Here is a 21127-nt window from a genome sequence, read left to right as displayed (position 1 = left end):
TTTCATCTTTAAATTATGCATTCTACCTTCAAAGTTGGACATATTTAATTATTGCCTTTTGTTGTTGTCTTGTTTTTTCCTTTGGTTGGATTTAAGAGTAAAGGCCTGATTCTCTCCCCAAGGTCCTTGTAGCAAGGGGCCTTCCCCCTGGGGTGGGAGATGCTGAGACTAAAACAACCTAATTATAGAATGACCCCCACCTGGGGAGAATTAAGCAATTCTTCATAAAGACCAGAAGGTGGCTGTAATAAAGAGGGAGAGCCAGGCTTAAGTAATGATAAAGCCCAGAGGGAGAAAGAACTAGAGAAAGAGTGCCAGGTAGGAAACAGAGTCAGAAGGAAAGCTCTCCAGGCAGGGAGACCTGGGAGAGACGCTGACTAACCAGAGAAGAGATTGAGAGACCCACAGGGAAAGCAAGAAGCTTCAAGGTAGGAAGTTACCCAGGATAACTGCAGCACAGGTAAAGGAGCAGACCAAGCTATTCAGTACAGGGGTTTGGGCTGAAACCCCGAGTAGAGCGGAGGACTGGATTTCCTTTTTGGGCCCTAAGAAAGGGGCATACAAACCCACCCTAAGGCTTATTGACTCCAGCAAAGGGGCAGTAGGCTGAGCTGAAGCTAGACTGAGGAAGAGCCCCAGAGAGAGGAAAGGATTTTTGTTTGTTAGATTTTTAGGATATTCACAATTTCCAAATTGAGTCCCTGCAAGGGGCCCGGAGGACCAAGTCACGGAAGATGAACCACCTGAGTGACTGTTAGCACAGGGCCCTCATGCAGCTATACCATGCCTGACCGTGATGGAGCACCTAGTGGTGAGTGAACTCATTTACAGGCCTGAATGGAATGGGCCCTCTGTGCATGGATCTCACCCGACCTGGGGTATGTGTGGGGTGTGTCAGGTTTCTTTTTGGTGCAACTAACATAATACAACCAGCCTATTTCCTTAGAGAAGATCAACACTCTTTAAACCTCAAATGATACAAAGAGGACAGTTTTTATTTCTCCAACTCCCTGTCCTGGATTCTAATCAGCATATTCCCCCCCCTTTTTTTTTCATGAAAAAGTCCAGCTTTGTTTGATTACCCTAGGAACTTGGAATTTAATCCCCAAATCTGTATGACTCAGGAGGGCTCCCCCTAAGGATTATCACTGAGCAGAGAACATCATGGCTGAGGATAGTATTCTGAACTGGAATGATAAACTAAAAATTTTTGAATTTCCCCTGAAATGAAATTATTGGAAAATTTCATTTTGGAAATATCAAAATAACTAGTAAAAAGTTTCATTTCAATAAGGTCCAAGTGCTTCATGTTGATTTTATCATTTCAACTTCCCAATGTTTATATTCTAATATAAAAGATTTAGTGAAAACTAAGTGCTTCAATCTTATTGAAATGAAACATTTTGATCAGTTTTGGTTAAAAATTCATATGAAACTGATATGTTCCCATGAACCATTTTGATGTCCCTGAATCATCATTTTGCAACAGCAAAATGTACCATCAGAAATTTGACAATCAGCTCTACTGTTTAGCTTGTAAGATCTCACCAGATCACAGCCTACAATGACACATCTGCAGAATAGTTTATAGGATTATAGGAGCCCAAGTCTGAGTGCAGTGTTTTAAATATAGTTGTTGTAAAGGTGTCAATTCATTTGATTCCCATTTTTGTCTCAAGCGAACATGCTGAGCCTTTGGGAAAGTATGAGAGGTACTTAAGGTTGAAAATGAGAGCAGATGAACACCTTGTAAGTGTAATGGAAAAGAAAAGAGCTCTTGGAGCAATGTGTTGAAAGATACCACTCTAGTTTTTTTCAGAGCCATATATAATTCATAGCTATTAGATCAATGCACTATGTGGTAATAGTAAGGTACTACTGGACTAAATGAATTATTAGGTTGTCACTGATTTTTTTAAGGCCAGAAGAGACCACCTATATACCACAGAATCCCAGCACCCCCGCACTAAACCCAACTACTGAAATTAAACCAAAGTATTGCATCCCACAGGAGATTAAATTACTATGTGCCACAGGCCAGAGGATAGGAGGGATCAAGTAATGTTGGCAGCTGGTATCAAGAGGAGTGCCCCAGGGATCAGTCCTGAGGCTGGTTTTGTTCAACATCTTTATTAATGATCTGGATGATGGGATAGATTGCACCCTCAGCAAGTTCATGGATGACACTAAGATGGGGGGAGAGGTAGATAAACTGGAGGGTAGGGATAGGGTCCAGAGTGACCTAGACAAATTGGAGGATTGGGCCAAAAGAAATCTGATGAGGTTCAACAAGGACAAGTGCAGTTAGGACAGAAGAATCCCATGCAACGCTACAGGCTGGGGCCGACTGGCTAAGCAGCAGTTCTGCAGAAAAGGACCTGGGGATTACAGTGGATGAGAAGCTGGATATGAGTCAGCAGTGTGCCCTTGTTGCCAAGAAGGCTAATAGCATATTGGGCTGCATTAGTAGGAGCATTGCCAGCAGATCAAGGGAAGTGATCATTTCCCTCTATTCGGCACTGGTGAGGCCACATCTGGAGTATTGCATCGAGTTTTGGGCCCCCCACTTTAGAAGGGATGTGGACAAATTGGAGAGAGTCCAGTGGAGGGCAACAAAAACTATCAGGGAGCTGGGTCACATGACTTATGAGGAGAGGCTGAGGGAACTGGGCTTGTTTAGTCTGCAGAAGAGAAGAATGAGGGGGGATTTGATAGCAGCCTTCAGCTACCTGAGGGAGGGGGGGGGGTTCCAAAGAAGATGGAGCTCAGCTGTTCTCAGTGATGGCAGATGAGAGAACAAGGAGCAATGGTCTCAAGTTGCAGTGGGGAAGGTCTAGGTTGGATATTAGGGGATACTATTTCACTAGGAGGGTGATGAAGCACTGGAATGGGTTACACAGGGAAGTGGTGGAATCTCCATCCTTAGATGTTTTTAAGGCCTGGCTTGAGAAAGCCCCTGCTGGGATGATTTAGTTGGTGTTGGTCCCATTTTTAGCAGGGGGTTGGACTAGATGACCTCCTGAGGTCTCTTCCAACCCTAAACTTCTATGATTCTATGACTGCCAATGCTGAAGGCCCCTGCAAAGGCAGTGAATTCATTAAGTGAGATTGATTATCTGACAGGGAAAATTCCTTCCTGATCCCATTTATGGTGATCAGTTCGATTCTGAGCATGTGAGCAAGAACCACTAAGCATGTGAGAGATGGAATGTTTGATGCCATGTCAGATCACTGACCTACCCTGTCAAGTGTCTCATGGCCATCTCTGATGCTTCAGAGGAAGGAGCTTAAAAAACAACCCACATCAGAATACGTTGGTGGAGGTTGAATCCCTTACTGAGCCCTCCTGATGACAGACTGAAGCTCTGAAGCATGAACTTTTAGGAACAAAAGACCTAAACCCACACAGATATTAGGGTTACTGAACCCTACCCCCACCATCACAGACAACCTTGTCATACAATCCCACTCATGAATTTGTCCAGTTCTATCTTAAAACTAATTAAGTTTGTTTGCCCCCACAGCTCCTGTTGGGAGGTTGTTCCAGAACCACACCCCTCTGATGGTTAGAAACCTTCTTTTAATTTCCAGTCTGAATTTGTTCATGGCCAGTTTATATCTATTTGTTCTTGTGCCATCATTGTCTCTTAGCTTAAATACCTTGTCACCCACTCTGGTGTTACAGTCCTGATGTATTTATAGAGAGTAACCAGATTCCTTCTCAGCCTTCTTTTTGATAGGCTAAACTAGCCATGCTCTTCGCATATCATCTCATCTCATCAGATAGGCCCTCCATTTCCCTGTTCATCGTATTAGGTTTTCTTTGCACCTGTTCAAGTTTGAACTCATCTTTCTTGAACTTGGATCACTAGAATTGTGCACAGTATTCAAAATGAGGTCTTGTACAGTGGCATTAATACTTCTTAATCTCTGCTGCAAATGCCTTAATGAATACATCCTAGGGCCACATCTGCCTCTTTCACAGCCACATCATATTGGTGGTTTATTGTCATCTTGTGAACAATCCGCATACCCCAGTCTTTCTCCTCCCCTGTTGTGGGGACTTGTCTCACCCCAGTCAGGAAGGGGTTAATGAACTCCTCTGGGTACAATCAGCTCCCCTCCCCCCCCAGCACATCTATGAGGCCTGCTGCACCTGGAGAAGAGTGGCTCCTTTAAAAGTGAGGATACAAGCACAGTGAGAGGTAGGACATGGAAGCAAAGCCAAAGCTCCCTGAGCACACAAGGCAAGGATGGCTGGGTAGGAGAGTTACTGAAGATACACCACTATCTGAACCCTCTGGATGAGCTTCTTTACCTTTATTTAGCCCCTCAGATTACCAATGGGTTAGAAAGCCAGTCCTAGCTCAGATACTACTGACCTGGTTGCCTTACAAGGAGAGTGGGGTGAACCTGGACTGTTTGTGGGCTGTAGGACTGTTAAATGTTTCCCTTTTGGTTTGGACTACTGTTAATCCTCAGGGGGAGGAGAACTGCCTCCCTGATACTTGTAGCTGGAGAAACATAGCTTCTCTTCAGACCAACTCCAGAGCAAGCCTTGCTGTGAGGAAAAAGGTGTCAGGACAAAGGAAGCACTTTAGCTTGTAGCAGAAATTATTATTAGACCTTAAGTACATGTCCTTGAACTTTGTCCTACTCCATTTTGTCCCATTTCCATTGCTCCAATCTCCAAAGTTGCCCAGATCTTTCTGTATAATATTTTAATCCTCCTCTGTATTGATGATGCCTCCCAATATTGTATCATCAGCACACTTCATTATCATGAAAATAGTACAACTATCCACACAGTATCAGCAATAAATATCCTACATAATAATCAGTTCAGGACCCTACTGTGGGTTAAGAACTCACTGCAGTTCCTGAATCCCATTGCAGTTCAGGAACCTCATTCCTCATCTAGTTCCTCCCTCTTTGGCTGATCTGTCTTTCCTCTACTGGCCTCCGGGAGTCATTCTTTCTCCCAGGCTCTTTGTTGCTGTACCCAGGCTCCTTGTCCCAATCTCTTTGCCTAGTTATCACCCCACACGTCAGCTACTTGTCAGATCTGGCTCCCTTTCCCCTGCCCCATTGTTTCCTAGTCCCCCACCCCAACTCCTCATTCAATCTCAGTTTCCTCCTCCAGTGGCTCCCAATCCCCCTCATTCCCATTTCCCTCCCTGTCTCCCAGTCCCAGTCTCCTTGTCCAGTCAATCCTAGATTGTCCCCTCCACCAGCTCCTCATCCAGTATAACTGTCCCCACCCACCTACTGGCTTCCATTCCCAGTCTTCTCGCTGGCTCCCAGTCTTTGTCCAACCAATCCCAGTCTCTCTCCTTCCCTCCTTCTGCCCCTCTACTGCCAGCCATCACAATCCTCTGTTCTTTGCGCAGGCTACTCTCCCCACTCCAGTATAGATCTCCCCCCACCCACATCTGAATCAGGCAGCTTCCTGCTCCATGCTATCTGGGCCTTGGGGTGGAGGGGGTAGGCACTGATGGTATGTCTACACTGGAATAAAAGTCTCATGGCACAGATGCGGCTAGCCTGGGTCACCTGACTCATGGGGCTTGGGGCTGTGGGTCTAAAACCTGCTGTGTGGAAATTCAGCCTTGGGCTGGAGCCCGAGCTCTGGGACCCTCCCTCCTCATGGGGTTCCTGAGCTCAGACTCCAGCCTGAGCCCAAACATGTACACTGTAATTTTACAGCCCTGCAGCCCGAGTCTGGCAAGCCTGAGCCAGCTGACCCAGGCCAGATTGCTGTGTAGATCAGGGGTTCTCAAACTGGGGGTCGGGTTCCCTCAGGGGGTCGTGAGGTTATTACATGGGGGGGGGTGGGAGCTGTCAGCCTCCACTCCAAACTCTGCTTTGCCTCCAGCATTTATAATGGTATTAAATATATACAAACATATTTTTAATGTATAAGGAGGGGATCGCACTCAGAGGCTTGCTGTGTGAAAGGGGTCACCAGTTCAAAAGTCTGAGAACCCCTGGTGTAGGTTAACTCTGAGAATATAGAGAAGAGACAGGCTCCCTGCTCTCAGTTCCAATGCCCTGCTCTGCCTGGGTTGCAGCAACCTGGAGCACCAATTGCAGGGGAAGTCCTGCTGAGCCCTTCTCTGGAGCACGCTGACTAATGACAGAATCTGCTGAGAAGAGCTCTAGCAACTGAGCATGTGCAAACTGCAATTTTTCAAAGGCTTAAAACCTGGCCATATTTTGACAGATTTTTTTAGGGATGACAAAAGGCACATCATTTACACTCACACCACCCCTTCTGCCAAATTTCAAATCGCTTTCCAAAGCATCGGGGTCACCTACATTTTTTTAAGATGAACAAAAAGCATCTTCCCCTAACCTCATTCTCTGAAGCAGCTGAACTATTATGCCTGAATTTCCCCACTCCCGCCCCACCCAAAAAAAATTCAACCTAAAGTAGATGCTACCATGGAAAATTTCAGCTCAAATAGTTAAGGTTTGGAAAAGTTACAAGTAACTTAAAACAGGATCATAGAATCATAGAATCATAGAATATGAGGGTTGGAAGGGACCTCAGGAGGTCATCTAGTCCAACCCCCTGCTCAAAGCAGGACCAATTCCCAACTAAATCATCCCAACCAGGGCTTTGTCAAGCCTGACCTTAAAAACCTCTAAGGAAGGAGATTCCACCACCTCCCTAGGTAACCCATTCCACTGCTTCTCCACTATCCGAGTGAAAAAGTTTTTCCTAATATCCAACCTAAACTTCCCCCACTGCAACTTGAGACCATTACTCCTTGTTCTGTCATCAGATACCACTGAGAACAGTCTAGATCCATCCTCTTAAGGAACCCCCTTTCAGGTAGTTGAAAGCAGCTATCAAATCCCCCCTCATTCTTCTCTTCTGCAGACTAAACAATCCCAGTTCCCTCAGCCTCTCCTTATAAGTCATGTACTCCAGACCCCTAATCATTTTTGTTGCCCTCTGCTGGACTCTTTCTATTTTTTCCACATCCTTCTTGTAGTGTGGGGCCCCAAACTGGACACAGTACTCCAAATGAGGCCTCACCAATGTCGAATAGAGGGGAATGATCACGTCCCTCGATCTGCTGGCAATGCCCCTACTTATACAGCCCAAAATGCTATTAGCCTTCTCGGCAACAAGGGCACACCTTGGGGCACGCCACTTGAAACCAGCTGCCAACTAGACATGGAGCCGTTGATCACCACCCGTTGAGCCCGACGATCTAGCCAGCTTTCTATCCACCTTCTAGTCCATTCATCCAGCCCATACTTCTTTAACTTTCTGGCAAGAATACTGTGGGAGACTTTATCAAAAGCTTTGCTAAAGTCAAGGAATAACACATCCACTGCTTTCCTGTCATCCACAGACCCAGTTATCTCCTCATAGAAGGCAATTAGGTTAGTCAGACATGACTTGCCCTTGGTGAATACATGCTGACTGTTCCTGATCACTTTCCTCTCCTCTAAGTGCTTCAGAACTGATACCTTGAGGACCTGCTCCATGATTTTTCCAGGGACTGAGGTGAGGCTGACTGGCCTGTAGTTCCCCTTCTTCCCTTTTTTAAAGATGGGCACTACATTAGCCTTTTTCCAGTCATCCGGGACCTCCCCCATTCGCCATGAGGTTTCAAAGATAATGGCCAATGGCTCTGCAATCACATCCGCCAACTCCTTTAGCACCCTCGGACGCAGTGCATCTGGCCCCATGGACTTGTGCTTGTCCCGCTTTTCTAAATAGTCCTGAACCATTTATTTCTCCACAGAGCGCTGGTCACCTCCTCATGCTGTGCTGCCCAGTGCAGTAGTCTGGGAGCTGACCTTGTTTGTGAAGACAGAGGCAAAAAAATCATTGAGTACATTAGCTTTTTCCACATCCTCTGTCACTAGGTTGCCTCCCTCATTCAGTAAGGGGCCCACACTTTCCTTGACTTTCTTCTTGTTGCTAACATACCTGAAGCAACCCTTCTTGTTACTCTTAAAATCTCTTGGGAAGTGTCAAGCAACCTTCGTACTAGGCAGTGCTTCCAGCCTTGTCTATAACACACACATATCCAAATACAATATCTACAATTCAAGTCTTTATAGCGCCTTTTGAAAGTAGCAAATATTATACTGGTATGCAGTATAATAGACATGGGAAATATCAAGTATATTATCTACTTGTAAAGGAAAATTGTAACTATTGTAATGGGATCCACTGTATGTATAATAGATTTATAAAAACATACAAATCAGTGTGTACAGACATTACAATAAAATATGTTAGAATCAGAGTCCCATTGTGGCAGGCACTGTACAAACACAAATGAAGACACAGAAACTACCCATTGAAATCAGTGACTTTAATGGGAGCTTCAGCTTGCTTATTACTTCTGAAAATCAGGCTATTTACAGTACATGCCTTTAATTCTTTTAGGATCTAGTTGTATGTCTCAGAGTCTGAATGATTCCCATTTACTTCACTGGGTTTGGGATCCAGTCCTGAAGAGCATATCTATCAACACTCTCTCAGTTAAAAATCCCAAGAGATATAATAAACACAGAAAGCTTCTTCTCTTTTTAAAGATTCTACCAGCTTAAAAGAGATTGCATGTACTCAAAAATAAGGAACTTTTGAAACTGGAAATATTTCTGAAAAGAGCAGAAAATTTAAAGAGTGATCAAAGCTTTTTTGAGAAATATGTGTTGGTGTCGTAAAGATTTTTGCAGCATCGGTTTGGTTCAACCATATTACTCATAAGTGGGTTATGAAAGTCATCTCAAATTGATTCCATCTTTACACCATACTATATTGTCATGTATTGTAGTCATGCCTCATTAGAGAAAGTATTTTCTGAAATTGTGTATGATCGTATTTGCATAATACTGTATATAATATGCCTAAACATTGTCTTTTTTAAAGGCCAGTCACACGAAAAAAACCTCTGTCATCTGCAACAGTTAAATGTTACCTTTGATCAACCTTTCCTCATACATTGTCTTCATGGCACTAATGAATAATCCCAAAGCTGTTCCATCAGCAAGAGTTTATGGCTGCCTCGTTTGTTACCTTATGGTAAAGCTGAAGGCACTTCTTTCTTTAACAAATTAGACATTAATTAAGGTAAGCAGGGGACTGGAGCAGATAATTGCTGTTACAAAGTGTAGAGAATGTTACTGATAGCAGCAATAGTTTCCTTAAAGAAAAAAATGCTCTGCGGTTTTCCACAAGGCACCATGAAAGGGATGCTGCACTAGAAGAAACCCATTAGGATTGTAGCATTATTCTACTGTATAGCTACACTAGAGCACCAAGATTTTTGTGGTTCAATATTTTTCCTGAAATGTAAAATTTGGTTTCAATACATGTATCATGTCATTCTATATTCCAACAAAGGATCCTTGACCAAGGGGGAGTGTGGATTTATGTACATAATGGCCATTACCAAACAAGAGTTACACAGCAAATCCCAAAGCTTCAAGAAGAAAATATACTCCTAATTTAAATGGTGCCGGTATCCATATACTTTGACTATAACATGCAGTGATTTGTAAATAGAGATATTGCATTTAAGTTGTATGACATTTTTCCTAAACTGCCTTGACAGGATTTTTTACATGAAAGGCACATCACAGTTTGCCACTCTCTCATTCAGTGCTCATGAGCAACTGTTACCGTAGTAGTAGTAATTTCATGGCTGAGTCATGAGAGATCACCACCCAAAATCACAATGAATCATATTTTTATGATAACAAATCATGATTCACTGATGACTGATAACTTGATGGAGGACACTTTGCCTTTACTAGTTTGTGTCCTTCTTTTTACATAGCTCTGGAAGCTTTTACACAGTCATGTCTTTATGTCTATATCTCCTTTTCTTTTTGTTGTGTTATTGTCTTTTAGCAAACATACAATAGACATATGCATGAAAGCATACTGTATGTACACTACCTAATAGGTCCGGTTTAATAAATTCACTGCATTTGTTGGTATATGCACAAAATCAGATTAGAATGAGCTAATGGGCGTTTACATGTAAGTCAAGTAATTACAGAGTGGGTAGATATGTCTTACCAACCAATTTTTTCTTACAGATGCTAATTCACAAGCTCCAATGCAGGTTTATTCTGGATCAGATAGATGGGTGTGTCACCAAACTTTGTGGATGAAGGTCCTTTACTTCTTATATACATGGAACATACAGCAATACAATATAACAGATATAAACTTTATATTTCTCCCTTCTCCCTGCCTAGTTATAACCTATTCTGAACCTCTGGTGCCTATAGTTGATCCTAATATAACAGCAGTGGGATCCACCTTTCCTTAAAATTGTCGTAATATCTACTGGTTGAAAGAATAGTATCTTTTCTTATATTTTCTTTACTTATCCACAGGGGCGATTCCAGGTATTTTGCCACCCCAAGCCCGGCAGGCAGGCTGCCCTCAGTGGCTTGCCTGCGGGAGGTCCCCGGTCCTGCGGATTCGGCGGCACGCCTGCGGGAGGTTTGCCAAAGCCGCGGGACCAGCGGACCCTCTGCAGGCATGCCGCCGAAGGCAACCTGCCTGCCGCCCTCGCAGCGACCGGCAGAGCGCCCCCTGTGGCATTCTGCCTCAGGCACATGCTTGGCGTGCTGGTGCCTGGAGCCACCCCTGCTTATCCATAAGCAAACTGTTGTCCACACAATCCAGAGACAGAAATGAATTGGTGGAATATGTACAAGGCGCATCTCTGCATTGTTTGAAGAACAGTCGTCTTCTGATACCAATAAGAAAAAAAGTGTAGCAGAGACTGATTTATTTAACTTCCAGTTTAGCAGATACCATAAGCAATAAATCTGAGGCCTTCAAAGACTTCATGCTTGTTGCTATGTTACACACTTTGGTTAGGGGGATTGTCATGATGGCAGCTGGGAACCTATTCCAAAATTGCATGCCCACCCACAAAAGTTAGAGAATCACCATTAACTTGTGGGGCTTATGACACACAGTGCTAGTCATATCCCAGGAAACAAGCAAATAATTCTTATACCCAAACAGATTATAAGGTTACTAATTCTGAAAACTTAAAAAAATCCTGTACGCAATATGCAATATGATGCTGGCCTATTAAATTCAGGCTGGGAATGGAGTAAGATGTGAGTATGTAGTGGTAGTATGCCAGTAGTCACTGGAGACTAGGTAATGAAAAAAGACTTTATAATGCTGTCAATGCCCTGTAGAAATGAACTCTTACAGTTCATAACATGTCAGTCTCTTACAGTCTGATTACAAAGGTGCATGAGTCCTGAATCAAACTTGTATTCATGTTACCTTTTAAGTAATTTTACTTGACTTCTTGTTTTTTGTTATTAATGCAGTCATCCCTCCCTCATTTGGAACTGACTGCCTATCATTTTAATGTATCCAAATCCTTTACTCCAGTCAGAGCCCTCACACAGCATTACCTTTTTCTCCCGAGCTGCTTATCAGTAGCATCATCAAGAACTCTTCCCGACCATACCCCCCCTGTACCCTGCTGATAGGGGAAGAAACCCATTACACTATCCATGGTATTTCTGAGTTGTTTTCCTCATTTACTGAAAACCTATACATATTTCAGATTAACCTACAGAATGACTTGGCCAAGTAAGCATTTATAATCCAATTCCTTGACAATGCTTAGGCTGTCACATAAAGTGACCAGAATATTACACTCATTTCTGTGGATGGTAGAATCCTGGTTATCCAAATGAAATGGGGAGTGAGGACTTTGTATAGCCAAATGGGATTTCAGCTAGGAGGGAGAGTACTTATTAGTGATCACCAGGATAACCTAAATTCAGATAATGGGGGAGGAGGCTTTTTTAGTAGGAATGGTTTTTTGTTTTTTTTACTGTTGAACCTAAATGGAATGTTTTCATCACCATGTATCTCTCCAGCCCTGGCCGCCCCCCACAAACAAATTCTGAGCTATGGAAATCTCACCTCTAATGTGTGCTCAGTCTACAGGATGCCTGCTAATGGTTGTCTTCATTAATTTTGTCTCATCTGGTTCATTAACTTTATGTTGTGACTTCAAAAATGACACTATAGCAACTCCTGTGCTTCCAGCCAGTAGATTATGAGACACTCATTTACAGAGCTTTTCATTAACACAATGGACCAAAATCAGTGGACAGCTAACAAGTTGTGTAAACTGCATGTTAGTGAGGTCAGCTATAGCTTTAGCTTAGAAGCAGAAGGGGTTGTAGCAAGGAGAAGCAACTAAGAGGAAGGTGTAAGGACATATATGATAAAGCAGGCCCCTGCCCCCTTATTTTCCTGTTGGTTGATTTCCCTGCTATTACCTTGCCTTTCTGCCCTCTCAATGTTTAAATTACACCAGTTTATTCTTGCACATTGGAGTAAGGCAGTGTAACTTTCACCATTTATAGCACCCTTTTTTGGCTTAATGCATCCAAATTAGCTTAGATTAGAATTGTGTCTTCTAAGCAAAAACAAGACCAATGAATTCACTTGCAAATTTATTTTAACATTTTTAATGTAGTTATTGACAGACATGCAGCTGTACTATAAACTAATAACAATCCGAAAACAAAAACACACTAGAAAGACTTCTGTGAGGAAGGACTTTCTATCTTCCTAATGAAGCTGGGATTCCTGTGAGAAACTGTTCACTTTGACAACAATTGCATTACGATCAAAGGGGATATGAAAACCATGACAATATGACTGTATTTCATGCACCATGAGGCAGGGTTAGTGTGGATTAGACATATCATTAGTCAAGGGGATCTTTTTATACAGAGTGAGAACTCCTGGCTGCTCAATGTCTTTTCCTTCCCCATTTCTTTCCAAGCCTGTATCTGTCTAAGCAGAAAACAGATTCCTTCCCCGTAAGACTATGACAGAAATAGGCTATGGATCTGAGACTATGTCCCATCAGTGGCAATATGCATAGTAATATGTGGCACAGCTTGTGTAATGAAGTTCCCAGCATGCAGCCTGCAAAGGTATCCTCAAGTGTGCAGGGTGATTTATTTCCTCTGTCAAGAGGCAGGACAGCCAGGACTTGTCCTTCCCCACAGTACCTGCAAGAATACTCTGTCATCCTGGAAAGCTGTAATAGCTTCTGGAAACTCAGCCCTTCCTTATATTGTTTAGAACCCCTTAATTTAACAAGGTTACTTCCCAATTCCTTTTAATTCTTTGTACTTGTCTAAAAGAGTTGGATTGTAAGGAAGGCTACCAGCTTTTAACGTATAATGACACTTAACTTAGTAGTATGTCAAAATGACTAGTAAAAAAGGCTTACAGTATGGTTTACTTTAAAGTGAAGAACTGGGCCAGAAATTATTTAATTCCTTCTTTTCTAATGTAAATACAGTCCATGAATTAAAATCCTATAATGTTTGCATTTGGCAGTGTAATATTTTTCAGCCTAAGCAACATTCTCTAAGGGTTTTTGTGCTCAAAAGTGCTTTATTTGATGACAATGCCTTGTACTGATGGAATTATCTTCCTCATTTCTTATTTTTTTCTGAATCTCATGTTAATTTGCCCAATCCTGATATAAAATGTGGCTTGAAAGTTTAGTTACCTTTGTCAGAGATAGAGTGGTCCTCATCTGATTTGTAAAAGTTTGCATATATGCTGTGTAATGTAATAACACTGTTATCTAATATATTAGATATATATCTGTCAAATCACAAACCTTGTTCTATATCGGTGCCCAAGAAATTATGAAACATATAATACCATCATGTCAAATACAGCTCAGTTGCTAATGTTTTGATTGTGTATAGGTTTAATGCCTTTTGTGTGTTAATTAAATTGACATCCTGGAGGATTCATTGGGGTCTATACAGCGCATTACTTAAAATGCCAATTCAAAGAAGCCTTATCCCTCGACAATGATATGCAGAGATCCTTTTAAACAGATTCTGTCAGGAGATCTTATTTGTTGAAATCTCTGTATTTTAGAACTCTATCTTTGGACTCACTAATGTATAACTTACCTCTTACTTAAGGAATTTATAGGGTGCCTGTCACCTTAGTTTATAAGCATATAATACAACAAATGAGATTTGCACAGCATTATCCATTGTTGCTCTTATAGCTGATTCTTTACCTTTTTCAAGTTGTTGATGTCTTACCTACTATTTTTTTGTTTGTTGTCTCTGTGTGGCAGGGAAGACCTTAGGGAAAATGGTGCCCTGGGTGAACTTGTATTTTGAGACCCTTTCTTTGAGTCCGGATGCATGGGTCGACAGGGCAGAAGTTCCTTGTACAGTGACACATCCCCCCATGGCTGGGGAGCAATTGGGGCAAGATGGGAGGGGTCAGAGCTTTCTGCAGCCAGGGGTGGTTCCTGGAGGTGGGTCTGAATCGGCCCCAGTAGAAGCCTGTGCAGGGGAAGAGGAAGTCCTGTCCGGTCCTCATCCTGGCTGAGATTAGCAGCTGGAGCCCGGCACACTGTAGGAGCCCCAAGCTGGGGGACCACCAGCCCTGACCTTCCCCAACTCCGGGCCCAGCACTCAGGGCTAAAGGGGCATTGGGCTAGCTGTGTGTGTTGCGGGGGGGGGGGGGGGGTTGACCATGGCGCCCCGCCAACCATGGTGCCCTGGGTGGCTGGCCCTGTGTGTCTCTGTGCATTTTCTTATCATTGGTTATTGCAGGAAAGCTTTGGCAAACAGTGAAAATGATCAGACTTGGCTAAATGTGTTATTTCCTCCACTAAGTCATTCTGAAGTTGAGTCCACAAATTGAGGCTGTATTTGGATAAATATTTTAAATGGGGAAGTCATTCATATAGGTGTAAACTTCCACCCACAACATAAATTGAATGCACAAATATGAATACTTGCACCTCTAGGTACCTGACTTATGCCCAGTCTCACAAGCTTTATCCTGGCCACAGTATGTCTACACTGGAATAAAAGACCCACAGCATAGCCATGGCTGGCCCAAGTCAGCTGACTTGGCTTAGGGACTAAAAATTGCCGTGTAGACATTTGGGCTCAAGCTGGAGCCCAGGCTCTAGGACCTTTCCCCCTCATGAGGTCCCAGGCTCAAGCTCCAGCCTGAGCCCAAACATCTACACAGCAATTTTACAACCCCACAGCCCAAGCCCTGCAAGCTCAAGTCATAGAATCATCGAAGATTAGAGTTGGAAGAGACCTCAGGAGGTCATCTAGTTCAACCCCCTGCTCAAAGCAGGACCAACCCCAACTAAATGGAGCCAGAGGTGTTTAATTGCAGTGTAGATGAACTCTGTGAGAAGCATTGTCCCAGAGGCATACAGCTGTTTCAGTTAGTCATGGATGGAGAAGCAAACTCTGATGTAGCAGCACCTTAGCTCTTTGAGGACTATGATTATTTATTATTCTAACTATTACAGTAGTATTTCATTAGTAAAATGTGATGCAGCAAGCAGGATTGTAGGAAAGAAATCTTTACTAAATAAGCTGGCCCATGTACATGCTCATGCACAGTCTTAGCATAAATCTTGGGACATTTGGTCTTTTTCTTAAAGACCAGCTCCTGAACTTATTTTATTTCCTAAGAATATCAGCTTTCATTTATAAAAAAGCAAGTTTTGGCCCTCATTGAGCAGCAAAGCTGGAAAATGTGATACAAGTGCATCCTAAAGGCTCAAAAACCAGATGGCAAATAAAACAAATCCAATATTTATTATTTTTAAATTTTAAAAATCATGTTTTTTTTAAAGCCAATCATGACTTTTGGGGGACCTGACTTTTTGAATGCTTGTGGTTGGCAATATTGCAGGCTGATGCACCAGCATTTTTGTGCAAGCAGCCTCACCCTAGCTTGCATTCCTGAGCCTATGGTGCAGCACCAAACTGGGTCTCCCTAAAACCTGACTCTCTTTCTTCAGTTCTACTCAGTATACTCCAAGTAGCACCAAATTCTGCTAGGCACTGTACATGCGTGTAGGAAGAGACAGTTCCTGTCCCAAACTGTGTACAATGGAATGTTCAACAGCAGATACACGGGGAGTGTAATGATTCAGCATAATAAAAGTAGTCAGGGTGATGATTGGCATTTGCCTTGTTCCATGGTTGCTGTTGGGTGGTTGTTGAGGATTAGGGAGTGGGAGAGAGTTACTTAATCTGAACTGATCTAACCCTAAACAGGATTTCATTTGATTTCTGTTTTGAAATTCTTGCCTATTTTGACTTTTTTTTTAACAGGTTCACCCTTTTTTATTTTTTATTTTTTAAATATTTTTAAAGGTATTGTCATATACTGAAAAGACATTCACTGGAATATGAATTCTCAACTTCTTGACTTACAAACACGATACAGTATAATATAGCTTAAGTCAAACCCTCATCCTGCTAACTTCAATAGTTTTGCCTAGGTAACTAAAGAAGACTGCTGGATTTGACCCTTCTCTTCTAACCAGGGAAAAATTGTATATGGTTTTATTACATGTTATCTACCTTTCAAGAATATTTGCTATGATTTGGAGATTAATACTTGTGTGTGCATATGAGGGAAGTATAATGAATTGAGTGCAGTATAGTGAATAGAGTGGTTGTTTTTTTGACATTGACTTCAGGGCTAAGAACTAAGTGAGGCTTACTCTCAATATATTGACCTTTGATTTCTGGTTTTGTTTTTACTCTTTTGTTCACTCTCACAGAAGGGAGAAGCTGCAAGAAAAAGAATCTATGGAAAATAGAAACCTTTTGTCCACTAGGATTTAAGCACTCAGGTACTACTAATAGCATTTTGTGAGTTTGTAATAAAATCAGAAATTTCCCAGTGGGGGAGTAATGGAATGCTTTTAAAAAAGGTACTTTCAGTTAATGACTAAGGCATTTTTGCTAACAGCAGTTTGGTTACATATCCCAGGTAGAGGAAAAATACATGTTAAATAGTAGATTAAAATAGCTTTTCCTCTGCTTGGTAATGCCAGCTACTACAGGCTTGGGCATATGTGAAGTGGCATTTAGTTGATGGCCATGGATGTTTCAGGGATGATGGGAAGAGAAAAGTCCAGCTTGGAAGGGGTCCTTTAAACACACTGTATGTGCAGAAATAGAAAGTGCAGGAACCAGACTGGTGTGGTATATTATACAATCTGTTCATTGCATTTTGGTTGCTAATTAAGGAGCAATATAGACAGTGTTGTATGAATGCATGTAACCTGTTGAAATTCTGTCAGATTCTATCTTTGCTTTCACATGTTGCTTAAAAAGATGTCTTAATGGAAAGCAGAACAATATAAGAGGGGAGAACAGATATGTTAGATTACAATTCTTACATCACTCGACTGTGTGTGTGTATGTTTGTTCATGACTTCTAGCTCCCCTGAGCATTTCTAAGATGGCTACCCTAATTCATAAGCACAATATGTAAATTCCACAATTATTTTTTTCTTGCTGCAGGGGACTGGGCTGGACTACAAATTTGGAAACATAACACCTAAATATAAGTGTGAACCTAGCAATGATTAGCAAATATATAATGAAAAATTACCCCTTGTTTACCCCCAAAAATACCATTGTTATGAGGCATGTTTAAGGAAAAGTGTGTAGTTACTTTTAATAATGTACTTTGTGTGTGGGGGGGGAGGGTGTCTTTCTATAACATTACATTTGTCTCTTCATCTTTTCCTTGGTTTCATCTGGCAGCTCTTCTTTCAGTGTCCCAGAACGCCAACTTTCCCTGCTTTTTCCTGAATTGCACCCCCCACATGCACTGCACAGTGACAGGATTAATGGAACATTTCTTATATTAACTGGATTACATTACATTAGCTGACACTGTTAAATATTAACACAGAATGTATAATACTGGTGACTGGTGAACTTCTGAAAGTTTGGAGATTAATACTTGAGGCTTATCTGTATTTTCATATCCCAAGCCTGTAAAACTGTTTTTGGAAATATCATACGGATGGGAAAAGGAAGTATTCAGCAATGGTGATGCCTCAAATGATAGAATCTAAGCCCAGGAAACATGAAAGAAGCTGATCTCCTTTCTATTTGGTATAACTTTTCTGTTCACTGAAAATATCTTTTCCATGTTTTGGGGTATTGAGACAGTCCAGTTTATGGGTTCCCACTGCTCTCTGATGTTTCCTCATGGGCTCCAGTGCAGCAAAGTTCTTGACTTCAATGGCAATACTCACATGCTTAAGCACGTGCATAACTTCAAGTCCTTTGCCAGATGAAGGCCATACTCTAATATGGCATTGCAAAATATGACAATAGGAGTCTAAAGGCAGAGCTCACAGCTGTATTTTATCAGGGGCCCAACATTAGTACTGGAGAAAGGACTCCTTTTTCCAAAGATCCATTCCAGATACCCCTTAGACAGCTTGACATTGCTAGTTTTGGTGATGCAGGGTTCTATTGACGACTCTTCAGGGACAATAGCAGAGCGGTTGAATCCCTTCTAAAGTTATACAGTAGCTGTAGTTATAGGTGAAACTTCTTGAGTCATTGCCACTGGCGAGTCTACAAGATGATTCAAGATAGGAGGAAGTAGGTGATAGAGGATCCATGTGGGGGCAGACAACATGCCTTCATTCCATATCAGGAAATCTGTCCCGGAGAAGAGGAGGCATGTCAGGGTACCCTCAATGACTCAGTGTCCCCTGTGCCTGAAACAAGTATCTCCTGCTGTAGTCTTGTGACAATGCCCAGTGGCGTGGAAGATGTGTTGGGCAGATGACCAATGGAGTCTCAGTTACCAGGACTTCTGTGAGATCTTCCAGAATGGACCCACTGAGTGAGAAACAGGCATATGAAGAGTGTGGGTCAAAATGAAGCAGTCAGTGGGAGCGTTCATGGTGTAAGAGGAAGTTTGTGAGGTCAGTGGAGTTTTGAAAGATGCAGCATTTCAGACTACAGTGTGGATGCAGGACTCTTCCACATGGCCTGACAGATGGATGCGAAGTGAAAAAGTCACTGAGGAAGGTAAGTTATGTCGTATTTATAGGGGACTCTGATGACTTTAGTTTGGGTATGAAAAATAGCTCCTCCCACTCAGTATCATTTAAAAGGCAAAGTAGTTACTCATTTATGCAAAAATGTGGTTTTCCCTAATTCCCTGTTTTTTGTATTCTAAGCAGAACTGAATCTTTATATAATGTTTTCCGTGAGTCACCAGGAGCTCTCTGAGGATCTTTAGGTTAGTACTAAGAACTTAATTGATTTTGTTCTGATTTCACTCATCAACTGAAGGGAACACTTTAAAGATTTTCAGGAGTCCAGCTGCATGGTTAGCTGACTTTCAGGTGTTCTTTAACTCTATCAACTCCCTATCCTATTTGAAAACCTTGAGTATCACACATATTATAGTTTGTATATTCTGTCTACAGTGTGCTGCACAAATGTACAGGTAGTATAATAAAAAGACAAGATTACTGGTTTGAAGAATTCTTTTCTGCTGCTCTTCTTTTCTTTAAAAAGGAAGGATTTGGTATTAATTAATGCAGTTAATGCCATTCATCTTCTGTAGTCTCTAGAAGAGGCAGCATGGTATGAAGGAGTACAAGGCTAGGAATCACAATCCAGACTTTTAATCCTGGCTCTGCCACTGATTTTCTATGCAGCCTTACTATTTAATCTCTGTCCCAATTTCCCCAATTTTCAAATGAAGACGTTAATATTTCCCACCTATTGACCTCATAGGACTGTTGTGAGGATTCATTGGTCAATGAAAGGAAAGCATTTTGAAAGTGCTATATAAATATTAAGTTTTTTATCATTGTTCGCTGTGCTTTGACAAAACACTTCCCTTTAGCAGCTGACAAGGACACATTTTATGAAGGAAACAACATGGGACAGAGAGCAAAAGACAGACTAGTAACAATGTAAAGGCCTGCTGGAGATGAATTACCTATAAAAGTCAAGGTAAATTTTTTTACGGTTTATAAAATTGGACAATATATCTTTAAATGTTCTTCTCGAAGACTGAAGAGCTAACTAGCATTCTGCAGCATTTCCAATAGAGTATGCAGCAGCAAACATTTCCCACCCACACCTCTGTACAAGTATATAAACAACTTAGAGAGAGAGAAGCTAGGAGTATTTTAATAAGGCTAGTCTTTGACTGGATTTTGGTTGTATCTCAGAGCAAGAAGGCCAAAGTATGAATAATCATGCAACATTGAGATGTCTTAAACCAGAAGTTAACAAGGCAAATGAAAGGAATCACCCAGGGTGAAGTGAGTAAGAAGAGGAGAAAAGAAGACTGAAATGTTTGCAATGGCTACTGAAAGTTGTTGATATCCACTCAGAAACCAGTTCTATAAGAGAGGGGGGGAAAAACCTACATGAAGAGTTAAAGTGACCATGTAATAATTAGGGCTAACACAAACTATTTCCAGGAAACAATTCTATGCCTAAATGAGAAACCATCTGATCTTATTTATTTATCTGCCCATGTACCAGGAACTGAGAGAGACCGAGCCAAATGAGCAAGAAAGTCCTGGAACCAGGAGAAAAGAAAAGTCTATTACTCAGCCTGCACTATTATCTGGTAGTTTGTTTATGTGTTTATTTTATAACCACCATCTCAATTGGAACAAGTTGATCCTTTCATTTACAGTCTCAGGAAAGTGGCCAAAGTCTAAATGATCTTGGAGACTGAACTTCTCTTGCCTCCAGAGGCAGTCCCTAAAGAATAGACTTAAGGCACAGTACCAAGGGGGGCTGCACTCCTGTTATTTTGCCCAGATGTGTTCTGTGGCTAGAGGACATCCGTATCCAAAGCTATCAGCCTAGCACCTTCCACAAGTATTACATTTACTTACAGTTAAAATATTTTTTTTAAAATAGACTTTCTGATGTTCCATAAAATATGCCTCATCTGCTGTATGGTTTAGTCTTGTCAGAACTGAAATTAGGATAACTAAGAAATGCTCTTTCTACAGCATCTGGCAGCAATCAAAGGCTTATAATATTTAGACTGAAGAGAAATACAGTAGAATGTTCCCATTTGAGAATGAAAATGTAGATTATTACCACAACATGCTGCCATAATTATTACCACTGGCTGCAAAAACATGGTTTGTAGTTTTACAGTTGTAGAAGTTATCTGCAATAATAAATCTGCAAAGGAAAGAGCACAGCTTGAGTTTCTTTGCTTTCCCAAGACAGAATAGAGGTTGTTGTAATATTC

General features: G+C 41.7%; 1 long non-coding RNA gene across 3 annotated transcripts; it reads left to right on the top strand.

The window, feature by feature from the left end:
* Positions 1 to 281: 281 nt before the first annotated feature.
* LOC120408350 lies at positions 282 to 21029 on the top strand. Of its 3 annotated transcripts, none has more exons than XR_005600633.1 (5): positions 282 to 428; positions 16635 to 16706; positions 19074 to 19132; positions 19748 to 19857; positions 20398 to 21029. It is a non-coding gene; the product is annotated as an uncharacterized LOC120408350 (long non-coding RNA). The 3 variants fall into 3 exon arrangements; XR_005600634.1 differs by having other exon boundaries at positions 282 to 460; XR_005600632.1 differs by having other exon boundaries at positions 282 to 811.
* Positions 21030 to 21127: the final 98 nt, after the last annotated feature.

The sequence above is a fragment of the Mauremys reevesii genome, linkage group 6 (genome assembly GCF_016161935.1).
Source record: "Mauremys reevesii isolate NIE-2019 linkage group 6, ASM1616193v1, whole genome shotgun sequence".
Taxonomy (NCBI): domain Eukaryota; kingdom Metazoa; phylum Chordata; order Testudines; family Geoemydidae; genus Mauremys; species Mauremys reevesii.
The sequence above is the reverse complement of the archived record's forward strand: the minus strand, read 5'-3'. Positions and strand labels throughout refer to the sequence as shown.